Below are 18,445 nucleotides of genomic sequence, written 5' to 3'. Positions count from 1 at the left end.
CAAGTTTGTACATATATCTGAATATGTGTTTGTTCTAGTACACCAGCTAGAGATTAGTACTTTGATAATTGAATATTTGAAAATATTGCATGTTTATTTGTTGTTTATGTTATATTGTTATGTGGGCTTATACTCAAATAAAACAGAACCTCTTGAGAGATTATTGTTGTTTGGATTTTCCATTCTTGTAGATTCAGGGCAATTCATTACTGCTCTACACGAAACGCTTGCCGGGCAAGACAATTAATCAAACAGAACCATTACATGTCGTGAAAGGTTTTATTTTGGTAGTGGTATATGCGCATTCAGAGGCATAAAATGGGTGCAGATCAGGTATGTTTTAGCTGATATGATCGATTGCATATTCAACTGCGGTGTTATATCTGGTTCTATGGTGTAGTGGTTAGCACTCTGGACTTTGAATCCAGTGACCTGGGTTAGACTCCCGGTAGGACCTATGAAATACCGACTTAATATTAACGTGTGTGTAATATATAAAATATAAAATATAAATATATTATCAGGCATTATATATATATATATAAAATGCCTGATAATATATTTATATTTATATTTTTTTATCACCTAAAACTATGACACGCATACATGCATGTAGTAAATATGTGTCGTAAATGCATGTCGTAATTGTATGTCATAAATGCGTGCCAAAAAAAAGATGACACGCGGTTGCATGTCATGTTCATTTTATGACATGGGCTTCAACGACACATATTTGTGTGTCATAAGTACCCTTTTATGACACGCGTTGCGTGTCATTAAAGGCCCTTTTTCTAGTAGTGCGGTATAGATAGACGCATGCTTTTATAGGGTTTATACGCGTTTTTATAAGTCGGAAGACCCGTGATTTTGATCAGTGATTTGAAGAACTAGAATAGGAAAGAATAACAGTGTTTAAATGGCGTAAATTGGTTGCGTGATTCTAGACTTAAGCGTATAAACATATGGCATGTTTTTATGCTTTTATTGGTAACAAATTTTTGGTTGAAGAAATTGCCGGAATATTCGTGACAATGGCCGGCAAAACGTAATGAACAAAAACATGGAGGTTTTTTTTTTTTTTAAGTTTCGCTTTACCCCTTAATATTATAAACATATTCATTCAAAATCCTAAACTTTTAAATATTAAAATAAACCATTTATAGACTTATAATTAATAACAATTAAACATTTGCAAATTTCGAATGACGAATTAATAACTCATTCAGAACATTAAATTTATAGGGTTTCGAAAAAATCGGGATGTTACAATTATTACCCCGTAAAAAAAATAATTCCGTCCTCGAAATTGATCCTCAAACACAAAACCTAAGAATAATATGAGTCTTTATTAGGAAAAGAAAACAAGGTTCATTCAATGATGAAAAGATTCAAATACTGAAAAGTCTTAAAATCAAATGACAATAATTTAAACCTAGAATACTTCAATTCTTCACGGTTCTCGACCAATATCATCGTAGCCATGATGTTTATATTTTTCTGAAAGCGATGTTGGTTTGTTGTCGGCGGTTAAAGCAAACACTCTCCCGCCAGCAGTAGATGGTATGGCGTTTGCGACGGTAGCAGGAGTGCTCTTCCCGGTGTTTTTATATAGGTACGGACAATCTTGGATAGAAAGTCCGGTTTGTTCACATTTAAAACATCCACCAGTTGCTTTAAGGCATACACCTCCATGGAGTTTTCCGCATGTTTTGCAGGGTGGTAACGGATCCCGATTTTTTGGAGCACCGGTCTTATCATTATGAGAGGAACGATGCGAACTTCCATTCGGGTTATTGTAGTTTTGGTTTGAAATCGATTTGTGACTAGCGGAAGATGGAGTTTGGGTGGAAGTTTGCCCAACATTCATACCAAGATTCTTTAAGAGGTTCCCGTCATACTGAAGTTTCATAGATTTGTTTGCAATCTCTAGGTTTTGGACTGCATTTGCTACTTCAGTAATGTCGTTAAACTCTTGGTTAACAATAATCCACTTCATTGCCCATTTCAATTTCCCGGCTAGTTCTTTTGGGGTTCCGGTAGGTCCGGCGAAACTGGCCAATCTTGTGAACCGGCCATGAATTGGGTCATTAGTTCATCTTCCCTTTGTTTGATAGAAGCAAATTCACGAATGTATTCCTCCCTAAAGGCGATTGGAAAGTATTGTTGGAAAAATAAAGCTTTGAAATCATCCCATGGCAATGTAGCAGCAAACTTATCACCTCCTCTAACATGTTTAACGAAACTCCACCGAGACCTTGAGTTATCCTCAATGTTATAAGCAGCCAATCTCGCTTTGAATTCACCATTGACACCCAAAACTTCAAAAATATTCTCTATGTGAGAAATCCAGTTCTGTGCGTCAATTGGTGTCTTTGCAGAGCTAAAAGACTTAGAGTGCTGCTTTTGGAATCTAGAAAGCCATTTGTGAATGTCAACATTGGAAGACATCAATGGTTCCTTTTTCTTGGCCTTTGGTGGCGAATGGGGAGGTGTCAGATCGCGAGGAGGTGTTGGATCACGGGCTGGAGTTGGTTATCGAGGAGGAGTTGCGAAACGTGGTGGTGTTGGAGATCGAGAAGCTTCACGAAATGGTTCATCTTTTCCTCTACGCATCTCTTGCCTGTGGGTTTGCATTAGGTTTGGGAGTAGATCGGTCTGCATTCGTTGAGAAACTGTCTCCATAAGGTTAGGGAGTAGACCATCGATGGCACGCTGGACTGCATCGTTAATGACACGACGTCGGGAAGGCTTGCTTGAGTCATGACGGGTAGATCTTCTAACCGGAGGCATTCTATAAGAAAAGACGGTTCAATAAAAGAAACTTACGACGTTGTATCCACTCGACGAATTGCTCACCCAAATGGACATGGAACAAAATACGAGCAGAAGGGAGAGATCTTAATCGATGTTTTACCCATTACCCCACATATTTTATTTATAAAAATATTTTCGAAAGAAAACGAGCCTGAGCTCTGATACCATAATTGTAACACCCCGCTCGAGCTAGGGCCGACGTGTCACCTTTACAGTAGGTCAGAACTCAAAGCATTAATTTCCATAAATGATAAAACATTTAATTGTTTACAATAAATATGAAATATTAAATATAAAACCATTATTTTAATTATTCGTTCACGAAAATCCTTAAATTTTTTACATTCCCATGAGCCTTCGATCCGATGCTTCCAAATAGACCTGTTACCTAGCGCAAATATAAACAAAATATGCATGCCTGAGTAAAAATTACTCAGTGGGACAACAACTTTAACAATAATAATGCAATGCCCTGACAATAGCTATAAATATATATATATATACACACACACATTTTACTAATTCACATTCACTAGACACCTTTCGGTGCATCACATTCACTAGACACCTTTCGGTGCATCCACTAGACACCTATCGGTGCATCTCAATCATTTTTTTCAGCGCGTCACCTTGTGGTGCGTCGCAATCAATTATTCAATGCGTCAATAATTCAATATATCTATATACAATAAATACACTACGATCACATGAGCAATTTAAATAACGAATTGAGATTTCCTATTACGAAGTAATGGAAACCAAATCCGTACACATAAGTTGTTAAGAGGTCCAAACCTGAATTGATGAACAGTAATAACCGAAACGGATCCTTGCACGGAAATAGACTATGCAAAGCCTACAAATTTCCGGGTGGCTCAATTAAATTATTTCCCGCATTACCAGTTTGTTAGTTATAATTAATGTTTTATATTTTACAAACTGTAATAATAAGCCCTTAATACCCATTTAAATAAGTCAACAATTCAATTAATCCAGTATGACTAAATTTAAAAACGCACATTGCCTGAAAAAGATTTTGAACTTGATTCATAAAACTCATTCAAAAGATAATATACTAATATACATTCTGTTAACTTACAAGAATATATATATTATAGGGGTGGGTTAACGTATAATAATGGGTTATCGTACATTAGGTACGCGACATTCCAGAGCGTTTGATTAAAAAACGCGCGGTGGCAATTTCGTAAATAACCCAACAGTAGTTCGCGATCAAAATTCGTCGATTACAAATTAACTCTGATCCAAATTCGGAACTTGTCGCTCAATCTAATCCAATTTCTAAACTCTAATCATAGCTTAAAGTATGAAATCTCTAAAGTCAAAAACCAAATCAAAATTGAACGTCGTTGAAATCAAGAAATCTTAAAAATTGATCAAAAATTGTTGATTTAATCAATTGAATTGATGTGTAGAAGTGTTTAGAATTATCAATCGATTATGAAATTGTAGAATAATACACTTAATTGAGCTATGATTAGGGTTCATGTTTAAACGTTCTGCACAAAACTTTAAACGTTATGGACTTTTTGTACAGAACTTCTAAACTTTTTACAGAACTTCTAAATATTTTGTCTTGAACTTATAAAGTAAAAAGTTTAGACCAAAATGAAGAAAAACTTTAAACGTTCTGACCAAAATGAACAAAAAGTTTAAACGTTCAACTAATACGTTCTGACCAAAACTATAAATTTAAAAGTTCTGACCAAAATGAACACTAAAATGAACAAAAAGGTTAAACGTTCAGCTAATTAATATGTTCTGACCAAAACCACAGGTTTAAACGTTCTGACAAAAAATGAACACCAAAATGACACAAAAAGTTTTAACGTTTAACTAATACGTTCTGATCAAAACTACAAATTTAAACGTTCTGACCAAAACGAACACCTTTAAACGTTCAAGTTTAGATGTTTTGTACCAAAACTTTAGAAGTTCTAACAAAAGGTTTAGTAGTTCTATACAAAAACTTTATATGTTCTGTTTAAACGTTCAGAACAAAAATCAATTAAACTTTAAAAGTTCAGTACAAAAAGTTTATACGTTCTGTTTATACGTTTTAGGTTAATGTTAATACGTTCAATGTTAAAACCTAGAACTCAAATTCAAAATTGATAACTGAAACTTCAAATTGATGATTAATTGTATCAATTTCAAAGTTTAATTGATCAATTAGTTCATCAATTTCAATTTCGATCGATCAATTTGATAAACTAACCTGTGAAAAACTCGTGACGGAGGAAGATGGTGTTCACGGCGGTAACGTCGATGGTCGCGACGATGAATACAATCGTTGGACGGCGACGAATTGATGAACGGTGATAGTGAAGGCGTACGGAATCGATGGGAGCAGTGGATCATAGTTGATGAAATTTACAATATTGCCATCGCGTGATTTTTAAATCAACAGTGTAAGAACTCGCGTACGTAATGTACGATTAGGGATTATTGTATTGGATCTTTTATCTATATTATAGATAGGTAAGTTTAACTAAAACATAATTATATTGTATATTAAATAATATAGTCCATGAATATGATTCGTGTAACAATTTTAACAATTACCATGCGTTTATGAATTCGAGTTCTGACTATAGAGGTTTTAAAAATCCACAGGTAGATATAATAATAATAATAATTTTAATAATATTTAAGCCATTCAAATGTAAATAAGAAGTGGGTTGAGAATTGAGACGGTTATCTCAAATTTTAAAAGAACTCAGTAGCTTAACAAGATAGATTTACTATCAACATATTCCATCTTTTGTTCAACATAATATACAGTTAACTCACCTCAATAAGATTGCCTCACAAGCGGTGATTTGGTCAGAATCCTACACAACGGTGGCGGTGGAACTTTGCTAACAGGGAGGACGGGAGACTAGATTGAGTTACGTCAACAAGATTGGCGGTGAAGGTGTCCCTTTGAAACGGTATAGATAGACGCATGCTTTTATAGGGTTTATACGCGTTTTTATAAGTCGGAAGACCCGTGATTTTGATCGGTGATTTGAACTAGAATAGGAAAGAATAACTGTGTTTAAATGGCGTAAATTGGTTGCGTGATTCTCGACTTAAGCGTACAAACATATGGCAAGTTTTTATGCTTTTATTGGTAACAAATTTTTGGTTGAAGAAATTGCCGGAATATTCGTGACAATGGCCGGCAAAACGTAATGAACAAGAAACATGGAGGTTTTATTATTATTTTTTTTTTAAGTTTCGCTTTACCCCTTAACGTTATAAACATATTCATTCAAAATCCTAAACTTTTAAATATTAAAACAAACCATTTATAGACTTATAATTAATAACAATTAAACATTTGCAAATTTCGAATGACGAATTAATAACTCATTCAAAACATTAAATTTATAGGGTTTCGAAAAATCAGGATGTTACAATGGAGGTAGCGGATTTCATTGCATTAATTCTTCATGAATGGCCATAAAGGCGTGGAAGAGTGTAATGTGGCGATCATCAACCGGAGTAAGCTGGCTTGAGTTGTTGGTTTTGCTATTTGTTGACTTGTGTATCTTGTTCAACGGCTTTTTGAACAGCATCTTGGAATGAGCTTGAGTTTGATGAAGTTAGCTAACTTGTTAATGTCTTGAAGTCTTTGTTGCTATCATTCTGAGCAGAATACAGTTTTACACCATCAACGAGATGAACATTTGGATGTGATTGACTAAGGAAGGCATAACTGATTCCAAAACATGTAGAAATCCTTGCTTGATTCAGAAAGCTAACATGATTGTTCAATCTAAGCGTGTCATCCATTTTAAAAGACTTAATGGTGGAGATCAATTCTTGCATAGAAATAACGTTTTGATGGTTGTTCTCTTTATGGTAATGACACTGCTATTCCATGTATATGGTAGAGAATTCGGCAGTTTGTAGTTAATCTCTGACAAATCATTGTTAAATTCCATCACTTCTCATCTTGGTAATCAACTTCTCAAGTCTCCCAATGAGATTTCAAACAGACTCTCCTTTACTTGGTTGCATGTTGAATTCTCCCTTCAACATTTCCTTTCGGTTGTTCCTTATTTCCATATTACCTTCAAATTTCTCAACCAAGGCATCCCAAAGGCCTTTGGCAGTTGTGTGTTCTGTTGAGGTTTGAGCAATGTCAGTAGAAAGACACAAACTCAATACACTATAAGCCTTCTCATCGTCAAGAAGCAATTTCTTATCATCATCCACATAACCTTCAGGAGGGGTATCAACAGGCCCCTCAGGTGTCATAGTTGTAGGCTTGTGAGAACCATTCTCAATGGATCTGAGGATAGCATAGTCGGTCATTCTATAACACGGTTCTGTTATCATGACACGACACGACATATGTTTTAACAAGTTTTGGTTTGAGTTCAACAGGTTCGTGCCTTAAATAGATCAACCTGGTTATGACATATTTGAGTTCGTGTCCTAATATGTTAAAGACTTGTTAACCTCTTAGTAACATGTGTAGATTTTTAATTTAAAAAACTAAATAAATAAACACTCCTAAAGTCCATAACCCGTTTTTTCATGCCCGTTAGAACCCGATATTATATATTTAATGAATGTTATGTTTTGCTTCTATGGTTTTTTGCTTCATGTATATTATGGATTTGTGGTTTTCTATTCCAAATATATTATTAATTATGTATTATTAAGAGTTTTATGTTCGTTGTAAAATTTTTTGCTTCATTACATATATATTATTCATTGTGCCTTTAAACAAGAGGTCCCTTAATTAACAACTCTTAAAATGTTAACCTTGTAGGTCCCGACACCGGATCGACAAACGAGCAGATTTTGTTCTTGATAAACGATCAAGATGGGTGCGGTGAAATCAAATGATCAAAAAAATAATGTTAACATAGTAAGGATGGTGAACGACTTTGTAATCAGTAAAAGATTTATATAATAAAAGAACTGATCCCACCCAAGGTGAGCCCCCTTGGGTGGTTCATTAAACACTACAAAGCACACACAAATAAATATGACATAAGGCCCTATTTATAGCTAACACAATAATAGCCTAACATTCTAGAAGGTCTTTCCATGTTGAAGATAAACGCGTGTATCGAAGCTCTTATCTCGGATCTAGATTACTTGCCCACTTTAATTAATTGCTTCACCAAAATATATTTAACGAGTTTCGTCACATTGATATTGCAAGTCAATTTTGGCCTTACAATCACCCCTTGACTTATGATATCAATTGTTTAAACGTGTCACGCATCTCCTCTTTGTTTCAATTCACCCCCTCAAGGTATGCCCCCCCCCCCCACCTAATTTCATTCATGAAGGAGTTCTCGCTTCTTTGTTCATTCTCCGGATCGTAAGCTTTATAGGCATGAGAGGAGCTCGAATATCCACAAATCAATTTCAAATTACCGGATTCAACGATCGAATAACAAAACTTATTATTTACTCTTCAAATCCAAATCCAATTTGTTCGAAGTTCACCGCAGGATGCAACTTCTCGAACATCTTGAAAGCAATATATAAATAATAAGCTTTGAACACTTGGTCAAACATTGACGAGAAACCCGATCAATTTTTAATTTATTTAGTCAATCCAAGTAATAGTTATCTCTCAAAAGACATTGCGCATAATCCGACCAAATAAATTTATTCAGCCAATGAATAGCAGAATGTCCATCAATCAGTACCTTATATTAGACCAAGTTGAGCCCAAGATTTAATAGTCCAACAACTAAAAGCTTGCCAAAATCTGAATTAATTGTAGGCCCAAAATAGCAAGCAACAAGCCCATTCGGAGGAAGATGGCCCAATAGGTAATCATCATAGGGACAGGAACCGGAGCTGTAATATGATGCACCCACCGTGCACCAGTCTCCACAAGTCACCGGGTATATGTTCAGCCGAACGGTATTCCGGCAGCCTCATATTTAACTGATCAAAGATTATACATCGAATATCGAAACCATAAACTACCATGTACATCAGCAACCTTGAATCATTCATCAGTGGTCACCGGCCACACTTTGCCGAAAATCGAGCTCCATCCACTCACATTCTTAATAACGTCACTTAAAGTTGCGACTTTCCATCATCACCAAGCGCCACAGCACCTATCTAGTCGGAAAATTTTTCTCCGACGAACACCCTAAGGGACTATCATCATCAACAATGACCTTTTTCTTTCACCACAACCTGTCGCTGACACCATACGCCACCCTCTATTTCACAGAAAACCACTAGCAATCTGAGGTCACCGGCCACCACCTGCCAAAAATCTCATAATCTCTTCCCGGCATTGGCGCTAATAGCCACTCATATCCACCGCTGTAAAACCACGCAAATTACTTGTATAGATTTAAACAAATAATGTCAATTCCAAAGGTCAAGGGACTAAAAATAGGAATTTTGAAGATTTTATCCCATTGCGATGCGTGACGATATAAACATAAACCTATCGCGTTACGCGATGAACTTGCACAGAAATTAAGATTAGGGCGGCTTAATGATACGCAATGACCAAACCTATAGAACATCACGATACGCGATACCTTATTAAGAAACCGGGTACACTTGTCCAACCAGTCAACACGTGACACGTTTTGGCAGGCCACGTGTCACCACGTGGCTTGGCGGTGTATATTGTGGCGTCGCGCTACACGACGGGGTTAAAGGAAACTCTTCTCGTACCGCAACGGGTTGCAAAATCTGCCTGCAAAAAAAGGGAGTGATGGAGGCATTCTCATCCCAAATCACTCTCAATTTTCACATAGTCAACCTAGGGAAGTGTGCCCGATCGTTACGACGAACCGACGTTTCGTTTTCTCGAAGTACGTGCAAGTATTTAACTCCCAATTGAGTTATCAATCATTTAAGCGAGCTTATATCAAGACCCTACCCATCAAGCCGTCACTCTTATCTTGTTATTAGTATTCCAAATACTCGCATTAAGGTAGGAATTATGTTTAAGATATTAATCGAGGCTATGGCCTTTAATCTTGAAAGTATTTTATAACATTCACAACGAGTTTTTGTAAACGTTACTTGTTAATGAATAAATGTTAACAAAGTTATATTTTGACGGGCATGTAGTAAACTGTAAGGGGATATCACTAGTAGTGACTTTTTTGCCTAAGAAAAAGTAATTCGTATAAATCCCAATCAACTGCGGGCCCCGTTTACTTACCTGGAGAAACTCACCAACGTGTTAGAACCTATTAAGCCAAAGCATGCTACATCAAACGTCGCATTAAAGCAAAATGTTTTCATTCAAAGACAAAGTTCAAAAATTTATCAAGGTTAAGATCAAGGGCAATAGCCAAATCAAGAAACACCATTCAAATATTTATCCATACCTAATTATGTATAGGTTAATATCATTCTCATTCACAAACAAGGTTTTCGAACGCACACCGACGGCACAGGTGAATACGTTAAACCTTTACAAAGAGTCAAAATATATTTATACTCTATAAGATGAACGGGTTGTTAATCTTAAAGAGTCAGTCAACATTTACTTGAGATTACGTGATCTCTAAAATGTTATAACACAAAGTAGAAAATAAAAGCAACTTAGACCGATTACACATTTGTCTGAATCCATACATAACTGTTCAGCCTAAACAGTTAAAGGATACGTGGCCACAGGCTAACAATCATAACTAGTTCTCCATTAAGGCCTACGTGGCTCGGGGAACACTTTTGTGTGTGTAGGGTAATGGTACAAATCCCAGAAATGAATTAATTTCTACTGAGCTTGCACAGAAAACTATATTTGTATTGTAAATGTACCTTAAATATATATAGAGTCATACGTGTTCACCCGCACATAGCTGACGTATATTCCCACCCATTGCAAGTAACAAAGCATTAGTAGGCAATATCAAGGGGATAGAAGCGTGTAACAAGATGGCTCAGTTTTTGATAATATAATCCTTGTAATATAAACAAATATTTTGTAAACTAATACTTGGGTGTTTGATTCCCAAGTAGTTTCAATGTAAATTAATATTTTAATTACGCCAAAAGTCTTCTGCTAAAATTAACCCATAAACTATGATATAATTACAAAATATGTACCAACTTGTGATCACACTTCTAGGCCCTAAGTCGGGGTGTGACAAGTGAAGTCAAACGATCGAACAAATAATATTAAGATAATAAGGATAGTGAACGGCTCCGTAATCGGTAAATGATTTATATAATAAATGAACCAATCCCTCCCAAGGTAAGCTCCCCTTGGGTGGTTGATTATACACTAGAAAACACACACAAATAAATATGATATAAGGCCCTGGTTATAGCTAACACAATAATATCATAACATTCTAGAAGGTATCTCCTCGTTGAAGATAAACGTGAGCACCTAAGCTCTTGTCTCGGATCCGGATTACTTGCCGACTTTAATTAATCGACCAAAATATATTTAACTAGTTTCGCCACATTGATATCGCAAGTCATAATTTTTAGCCTTACAAACCTATTAATAATAGGTCTGTGTTCGTGTTTGAAGACACGATTAGTTATCATGTTATTTTTGTTTTTAGTACTACAGCTTATCGTGTCTTATCATGTCGTGTTTGAAATGACAGCTCTACTCTTTGTGTAATTCTAGGGTTTTTTATATTGTTCTTTGTTGGTATTTCAATTACGGTTTGGATTTGGTTTGGTTTATTTACTTATCTGGTGTTTATATCTATTATAGCCTGATATTTAATTAAAGGTTCATGTGATATAGTTTTGTGTTTGTATAGCTATTATGTTAAATAGTGATGTGTTGTAAAACACGCTTACTTTCCGTATGGTTTTATCATGTTTTATATGCTTAATTGTTTAGTTAATAAGAGTTATGGGTGGTATTTTCTTGATTTTACAAAGTTTAAATGTTAAATGTAGGTTTATGAAAGTTGATGGAAAAAAGAGTAAAGTTTGAAGACTCTAGGGGCTTATTTGCTCAAGATTGAATACTACAAGTCAAGGCCCGACCCAAGCCCACAAGATCCAAGTCTTTTACATGCATTATTATATTAAGTAAAGAAAATTAAAAAGAACCCTAGCACCTCTAAAGAGAGCCGATCGGATTCAGCAAGAAAGAAAGTGGGTATCTCTTGAAAACTTGGTCGGCTAGAATTTGTTTTGTGATTGTTGGTTTTAAGGGAACACACAAAATAATATTTGTGTGGCTGGAAATCACGTGGTGAGCAGCAACAATAACAAGAAAACCATAATATATTAAATCAACATTCAAGTTGATTGATAAAAAACACCCTTCTTCAAGATTTCCGATCGGGCAACCCCTATTATCAAGAATAAAAAATTGTTTTTTGCACTTGTGAGGCCAAAGGAAGAAGGAGAACAGCAAGGGCGTTTGGGACAGCAGCTCGGGGTTAATATTCCTCATAAAACTCAGCCACAATCGTTAGTAAACATTCCATAAACTTTGTTCTATTGTTTAAGGTTCATACTCTTGTGATTTTAATCTTTAAAGTTGGATTGTTTTGCACTCGAGTTAGGTTTTGAGTTCTTATTGATTATCATTGATTGTTGAATGATTTTAATTATGTTTTTGATGATTAATATGATGTTTAATCCATGTGTTTGCTGCTGTCCAAAAGTAATGTGTGGCTAAACTTGTTAGTCTACCTAGGTTAGATGATTGTTGTTAGGTTTTAATGAGTAATATGGATTATTGATTATCATGGCTTGAATTGTTAATAAAGTTTGGTTTAACATTGAATTAGGTTGTGTTTAGTGGCTGTGAATTTGTTAATTACACTCATATACCTCTTGCTTTGATTGATTGAATTAGTTTTGATTGATTGTTGCTTGTTTGAACTCTTTACTGTGTGTTTAGAGATTGTTTGCGAGAAGTACAACCGTATGGTTTAAGTGAGTGTTTTAATTGAATATAATCAGCGGGTGAACACCTTCTTAGAGACCGAAAGGTGATAGGAAGTAAGGTCGTCTCTTAACTTTTTACTTGTTAGGATTAAGATCGCGCGAGAGCGGGTTTGGTTCTTGTCGGGTTTGAGTTTTGAGCGATTAGTTGATCTAGTTTAAGTTAAACTAAAGTGTTCCTCTATCCTTGGTTGCGTAGTATTCGTCTCCACTAGGGTAGTGTGTCGGTGAGACCGAGAGGAGAGTCGACATTAGAGCACTTTAACAATTCGTTTCCCGGTTTGTTCTTAAAATCAACTAAGTGTAAGTTAGAGTTTGTTGGTGAGACCGAGAGGTGATCTAGCTTTCTTGAGTGAACCTTAGTTGTGTCATCCTTAGGAACCGGTGTCGTGAGAGTCTTCAATCCATTACCTTATTATACCTTTAATATGATTCTTACCTAAGTAGATGTTTTCTCCGATTGCAGTCAAGTTTCTAAGTTTTGTTAAGAGTTTAGTTAAGTTAAGTTAAGTCTAGTTAATTAATTTAGTTAAAGTATGTTAGGTTAAGTAGTTAATTATATTAAAAATCATTTAAATATTCTTAGGTGAGTCTTGGTTAGGGTTAAGTATCATCAACATTTTTAAGTGTCCTTGTGTTCGATACTCGGACTTCCTTAGTGCTATACTATTAGTGATCGGTACACTTGTCGGTTTTGTGTGGTTTCTTTAGGAGTCTTGTTTAATAAATTTAAAGCTTAGTTGTGAGAGCATCATTATACACACATCAAGTTTTGGTGTCGTTGCCGGGGACACGTTTAGAGGCGTATTGAGAACGACTCGAGTTAGGACTTACCTTATTTGCTACTTGTTTTTTCTTATTTGCTAGTTTGTTAGTTTAAAATAGTTTAGCTAATTTTAGTTTATTTTGTTTATTTTAATAGTTGTATGCGACGTACTTGATCTCTAGGACCGCCAGAAGCCGAAGGATTTTCCGAACCAGAGAGAGAGTTTCGTAAGAGACGTCGTATGAGGCCATCTTCCAGTCCTTCTTCGTCTGTCGGTAATACATCCTCTTCCCCTACTTTTTCTGAACCCGTCATTAGGGATAGGATCATGGGAGACGCAGCACAACCGAGGAGGACAGTTGCAGACCAGGCCCGTCCGGTCGACGCTGGCGCGAGATCCAGCATTGCTCCACCAGCTATCGCAGTTCAGACGACTGGGCAGATTCCATCGAACGTTCTGAACACCATTTCCCATTCTGCTCAATTTCATGGGTTGCTCCACGAAAACCCGCATTCTCATCTTACTCGCATCGCACGTATTTGCGACACGTTTCATCTTGCCAACGTATCCGAAGACGCCATCAAACTCCGCATCTTTCCGTTCTCACTCGTTGATCAGGAGAGTATGTGGCTTGAGTCCCTCCCATAGGGATCCATTGCTACTTGGGCCGCCATGCAGACCCAGTTCCTTGAAAAATACGATCCTCCGGCTAAGGTCGCTCGTTTGCGTAACCAGATTCATTCTTTCCAGATGGAGGACACTGAGAGTTTCTACGAGGCGTGGGAGAGATTCAAAAACCTATTTGCTTTATGTCCGAACCACAGCCTGCAGGACTGGGCGGTTGTTGAAAAGTTCTATAACGGAGTGACGTACGCGACTCAGAATATGCTTGACACTGCGGCGGGAGGCAACTTATTGACGACAAAGGATACCGATGAGTGCATTGCCTTGTTTAATGGTTTATCCATGAGTGGATACCAATGACCACCTTCTAAGAGCACCAAGACCGTCGATTCCCTATCACGCGGCATACATTTGGTCGACACGAGCACCGCACTTGCAGCACAGGTTGAGGCATTGGCAAAGATTGTGAAGGACTTGCAGGTGAAGAGTAAGTTGTGCGAGATTTGTAGAGGAGGGCATGATACTGTTTAGTGCCTTGTAGGTTTCTAAGAGGAGGCTGTCGACTTTGTTAATAATCCGAACTGAAATCAAAATTCTTTCAATTCTTATAATTCGAGTTGGAGAGGCAACCAAAATTCCAACTGGAGGAACGGAAATCATTCCGGCTTCCGGCCACATCAGAGTCTATTCCAGGATTCCGGTGAAGGAGTGAGTAGTGGGGAGAAGAAGCCCACGCTAGAGGAGATGATGGCACAGCAGACTCAGATGATGTCACAGCTTATGACTCGAGAGGATTCCCGCCACAAAGAGACTCAAGAGAAACTTCGGGAGCACGAGTCATTCATGAGGAATCAAGGCGTATCAATGCAAAATCTTGAGAGGCAGATGGAGGAAATAGCAAGTCGTCTAAATGAGAGGTCGCCAGGTACACTTCCGAGTAACACTGAGCAAAACCCGAATGCGTTCGCGAAGGCTGTGACGACGAGGAGCGGTGCAGGGGCATGTAGTGAGCCAGTGAATCAGGAGCCTGCAGTCGATGGAGGGGAGCAGGTGTATGAAGAGATTCAGATGGATTCTCCGCCGGCCAAGGTGCATCAGAGGCTAAGCCCAGGAAGTACAGCACAGGTCGAGGACCAACCATTACCCAGCACACCGCCGAGAGTCTACAAACCTAGACTTCCATATCCCTGGAGACTCCGCAGGGATAGAGACGAAGAGCAGAACACCAAATTTCTTGATCTTTTGAAGCAACTTCACCTTAACATTCCATTCCTTGAGGCACTTACTCAAATGCCGAAATATGCAAAGTTCCTTAAGGATATTCTTTCAAATAAGGAGAAGTTAGCCGAGGTCTCTTCCATCCCTTTGAGTGCTAATTGCTCTTTAGTCTTGCAGAAAAAGTTACCAGAGAAGATGTCCGATCCTGGGAGTTTCACGATTCCCTGCATCTTGAGTGATAATACGGTTGTTCATGCGCTGGCGGATCTTGGTGCCAGCATTAATCTCAAGCCGTATTCTGTGTATCGCAAGTTGGGTCTAGGCGAACCACGTCCTACCCGTATGAGTATCCAGATTGCTGATCGTTCTGTGAAATACCCCCAGGGGTGGTCGAGAACATGCTTGTTCGTGTCGACAAGTTCATCTTCCTGGTGGACTATGTCATCTTGGACATGAACGATGATGATAGTGTCCCACTTATCTTAGGCCGACCATTCCTTGCCACTGCACAGGCAGTGATCGAAGTCTGCGATGGTAAGTTGATTTTAAGAGTTGGGGATTAGAACGTCACCTTTGACGTTCAACAGTCACTGAAACACCCCAAGTCTGCAAATGACTCCTTATACTTCATCGATACCATCATTGAACATGTTGGGGAGTTTTTCAGCGAGATCTGTGGAGGATCTGCCTCCGACACCCAGATTCTCGATAGGGAGATTCCGGAGATTGAGATGGTTGTCATAACCAATCAGTCCTTAGATGACGACACCGAGTCGCATATCCCTGAATCTGGTGTGTCTGCTGATATCGTACGAGACTATCTGATGGACTGACCTTCTGTCGAGAGTCCTCCTTCTTCCTTAGAGCTTAAAGATTTGCCTGCCCATCTTGAGTATGCGTTTTTAGATGAAGAGAGGAAGCTGCCGGTTATTATTGCATCTGCTTTAACGGAGGTCGAGAAGGAGAAGTTGTTGAGGGTGCTACGAGAGCACAAAGAGGCGATTTCATGGAAGATTATCGACATTAAGGGTATCAACCATTCGTTTTGCACTCATAAAATCCTCATGGAGGATAATTTCAAAACTGTCATTCAGCCGCAACGGCGGCTTAATCCGAAAATGCAAGAGGTCGTGAAGAAGGAGATCATTAAACTCCTTGATGCGGGGATCATTTTCCCCATTTCTGATAGTGCTTGGGTGAGTCCAGTCCAAGTGGTTCCTAAAAAGGGTGGCACGACTGTCGTCACCAACGAGAGGAACAAGCTTATTCCCACTAGGACTGTGACGGGATGGCGAGTCTGCATCGACTATTGCAGACTGAACGATGCCACCAGGAAAGACCACTTTCCTTTACCCTTCATTGACCAGATGTTGGAGCGTTTAGCGGGTCAGCAGTACTACTGCTTCTTAGATGGTATCTTCGGGTACTTCCAGGTTCCGATAGCTCCCGATGACCAGGAGAAAACCACTTTTACCTGCCCTTACGGAACGTTTGCCTATAAACGTATGTCGTTCGGACTGTGTAACGCTCCGGCCACATTCCAGAGGTGTATGGTGGCCATTTTCCATGATATGATTGAGGACTCCATGGAGGTGTTCATGGACGATTTTTCTGTTTTTGGGAGTTCCTTCGATCATTGTTTGTCTAATCTTGAGAGGATGATGTCCCGCTGCGTCAACACCAACCTAGTCCTTAATTGGGAGAAGTGTCATTTCATGGTACGCGAGGGCACTATACTGGGGCATCGGATTTCGAGTGCGGGGATAGAGGTTGACCGAGCGAAGGTCGAAACCATTTCTAATCTTCCCCCGCCCACTTCTGTGAGATCCATTCGTAGTATTCTAGGTCATGTTGGGTTCTACCGCCGGTTCATCAAAGATTTTTCTAAGATCGCGAGACCCATGACCAAACTTTTTGGATAAGGATGCTCCATTCGTTTTTTCAGAGCAGTGTATCGAGGAGTTTGATCTTCTGAAAGACAAACTCGTTAACGCCCCGATAATGGTTGCTCCCGACCGGTCGTTACCATTCGAGTTGATGTGTGATGTGAGCGACTTGGCAGTCAGAGCGGTTCTTGGACAGCGGAAGGATAAACACTTCCATCCGATTTACTATGCTAGCCGTACCTTAAATGGCGTACAGGAGAGCTATACCACCACCGAGAATGAGCTTTTAGCTGTGGTGTTCGCATTCGATAAATTTAGGTCCTATCTCGTTTTGTCCAAGACGATTGTGTGTACGGACCATGCTGCTATTCGATATCTCTTCAGCAAGCAGGATGCTAAGCCTCGTCTTATCCGATGGATCATGTTGCTTTAAGAGTTTGATATTGAGATCCGTGATAAATAGGGAGCCGAGAATGTTGCAGCCGATCATCTTTCACGTCTAGAGTTGGAAAATTCAGGGGTCAGGATCGACAATCGTTTTCCGACGGAGAGTCTCATGTTTGTTACGGCACAGAAGGAGGGTTTTCCATGGTTCGCCGACTTTGCGAACTATCTTGCTGACGGGTACCTCCCGAAGATGCGTTACCAGCAAAAGAAGAAATTCTTTGCTGATGTTAAGTTTTACCTGTGGGACGACTCGTATCTTTTTCGTATCGGTGCTGATCAACTTATTAGGAGGTGTGTAGATGCTAAGGAGGGATGGCAGATTCTGAGCCATTGTCATGTGGGACCGACAGGAGGTCACCACGGTGCGAGTTCGAAGGCAAAGAAGGTGTTTGATTCTGGATTCTATTGGCCTTCTATTTTCAAGGACGCACAGGAGTTTGTTAAAAGCTGTGTCCGATGCCAACGTGTTGGTAATATCTCATCCCGGAATGAGATGCCCCAAAATGCGATTCAGGTATGCGAGGTTTTTGATATTTGGTGTATTGATTTTATGTGCCCGTTCCCGTCATCTAGAGGGAACAAGTACATACTTGTGGCTGTTGATTACTTTTCCAAGTGGGTCGAGGCCAAAGCCTTGCCCACTAACGACGCCCGAGTTGTAGTGAGATTTTTGAAAAACCTTTTCTCTCGTTTTGGAGTCCCGAAAGCCTTGATCAGTGATCGAGGTACTCACTTCTGCAATGCGCAGATGGAGAAGGCGTTGTAGCGTTATGGGTTCACCCATCGGCTTGCGACCGC

The 18,445-nt window shown here is 38.7% G+C and overlaps 1 non-coding gene across 1 annotated transcript; it reads left to right on the top strand.

The window, feature by feature from the left end:
- The first annotated feature begins 385 nt into the window (after positions 1-385).
- Positions 386-457, top strand: TRNAQ-UUG (transfer RNA glutamine (anticodon UUG)). Its single transcript has one exon. It is a non-coding gene; the product is annotated as a tRNA-Gln (tRNA).
- The last annotated feature ends 17,988 nt before the right edge of the window (positions 458-18,445 follow it).

Source organism: Bidens hawaiensis, unplaced genomic scaffold, assembly GCF_021521415.1.
Source record: "Bidens hawaiensis isolate Kalapana, Puna unplaced genomic scaffold, B.hawaiensis_p1.1 tig00004551_1, whole genome shotgun sequence".
NCBI lineage: Eukaryota > Viridiplantae > Streptophyta > Magnoliopsida > Asterales > Asteraceae > Bidens > Bidens hawaiensis.
This window is presented reverse-complemented; position numbering and strand designations above follow the sequence as displayed.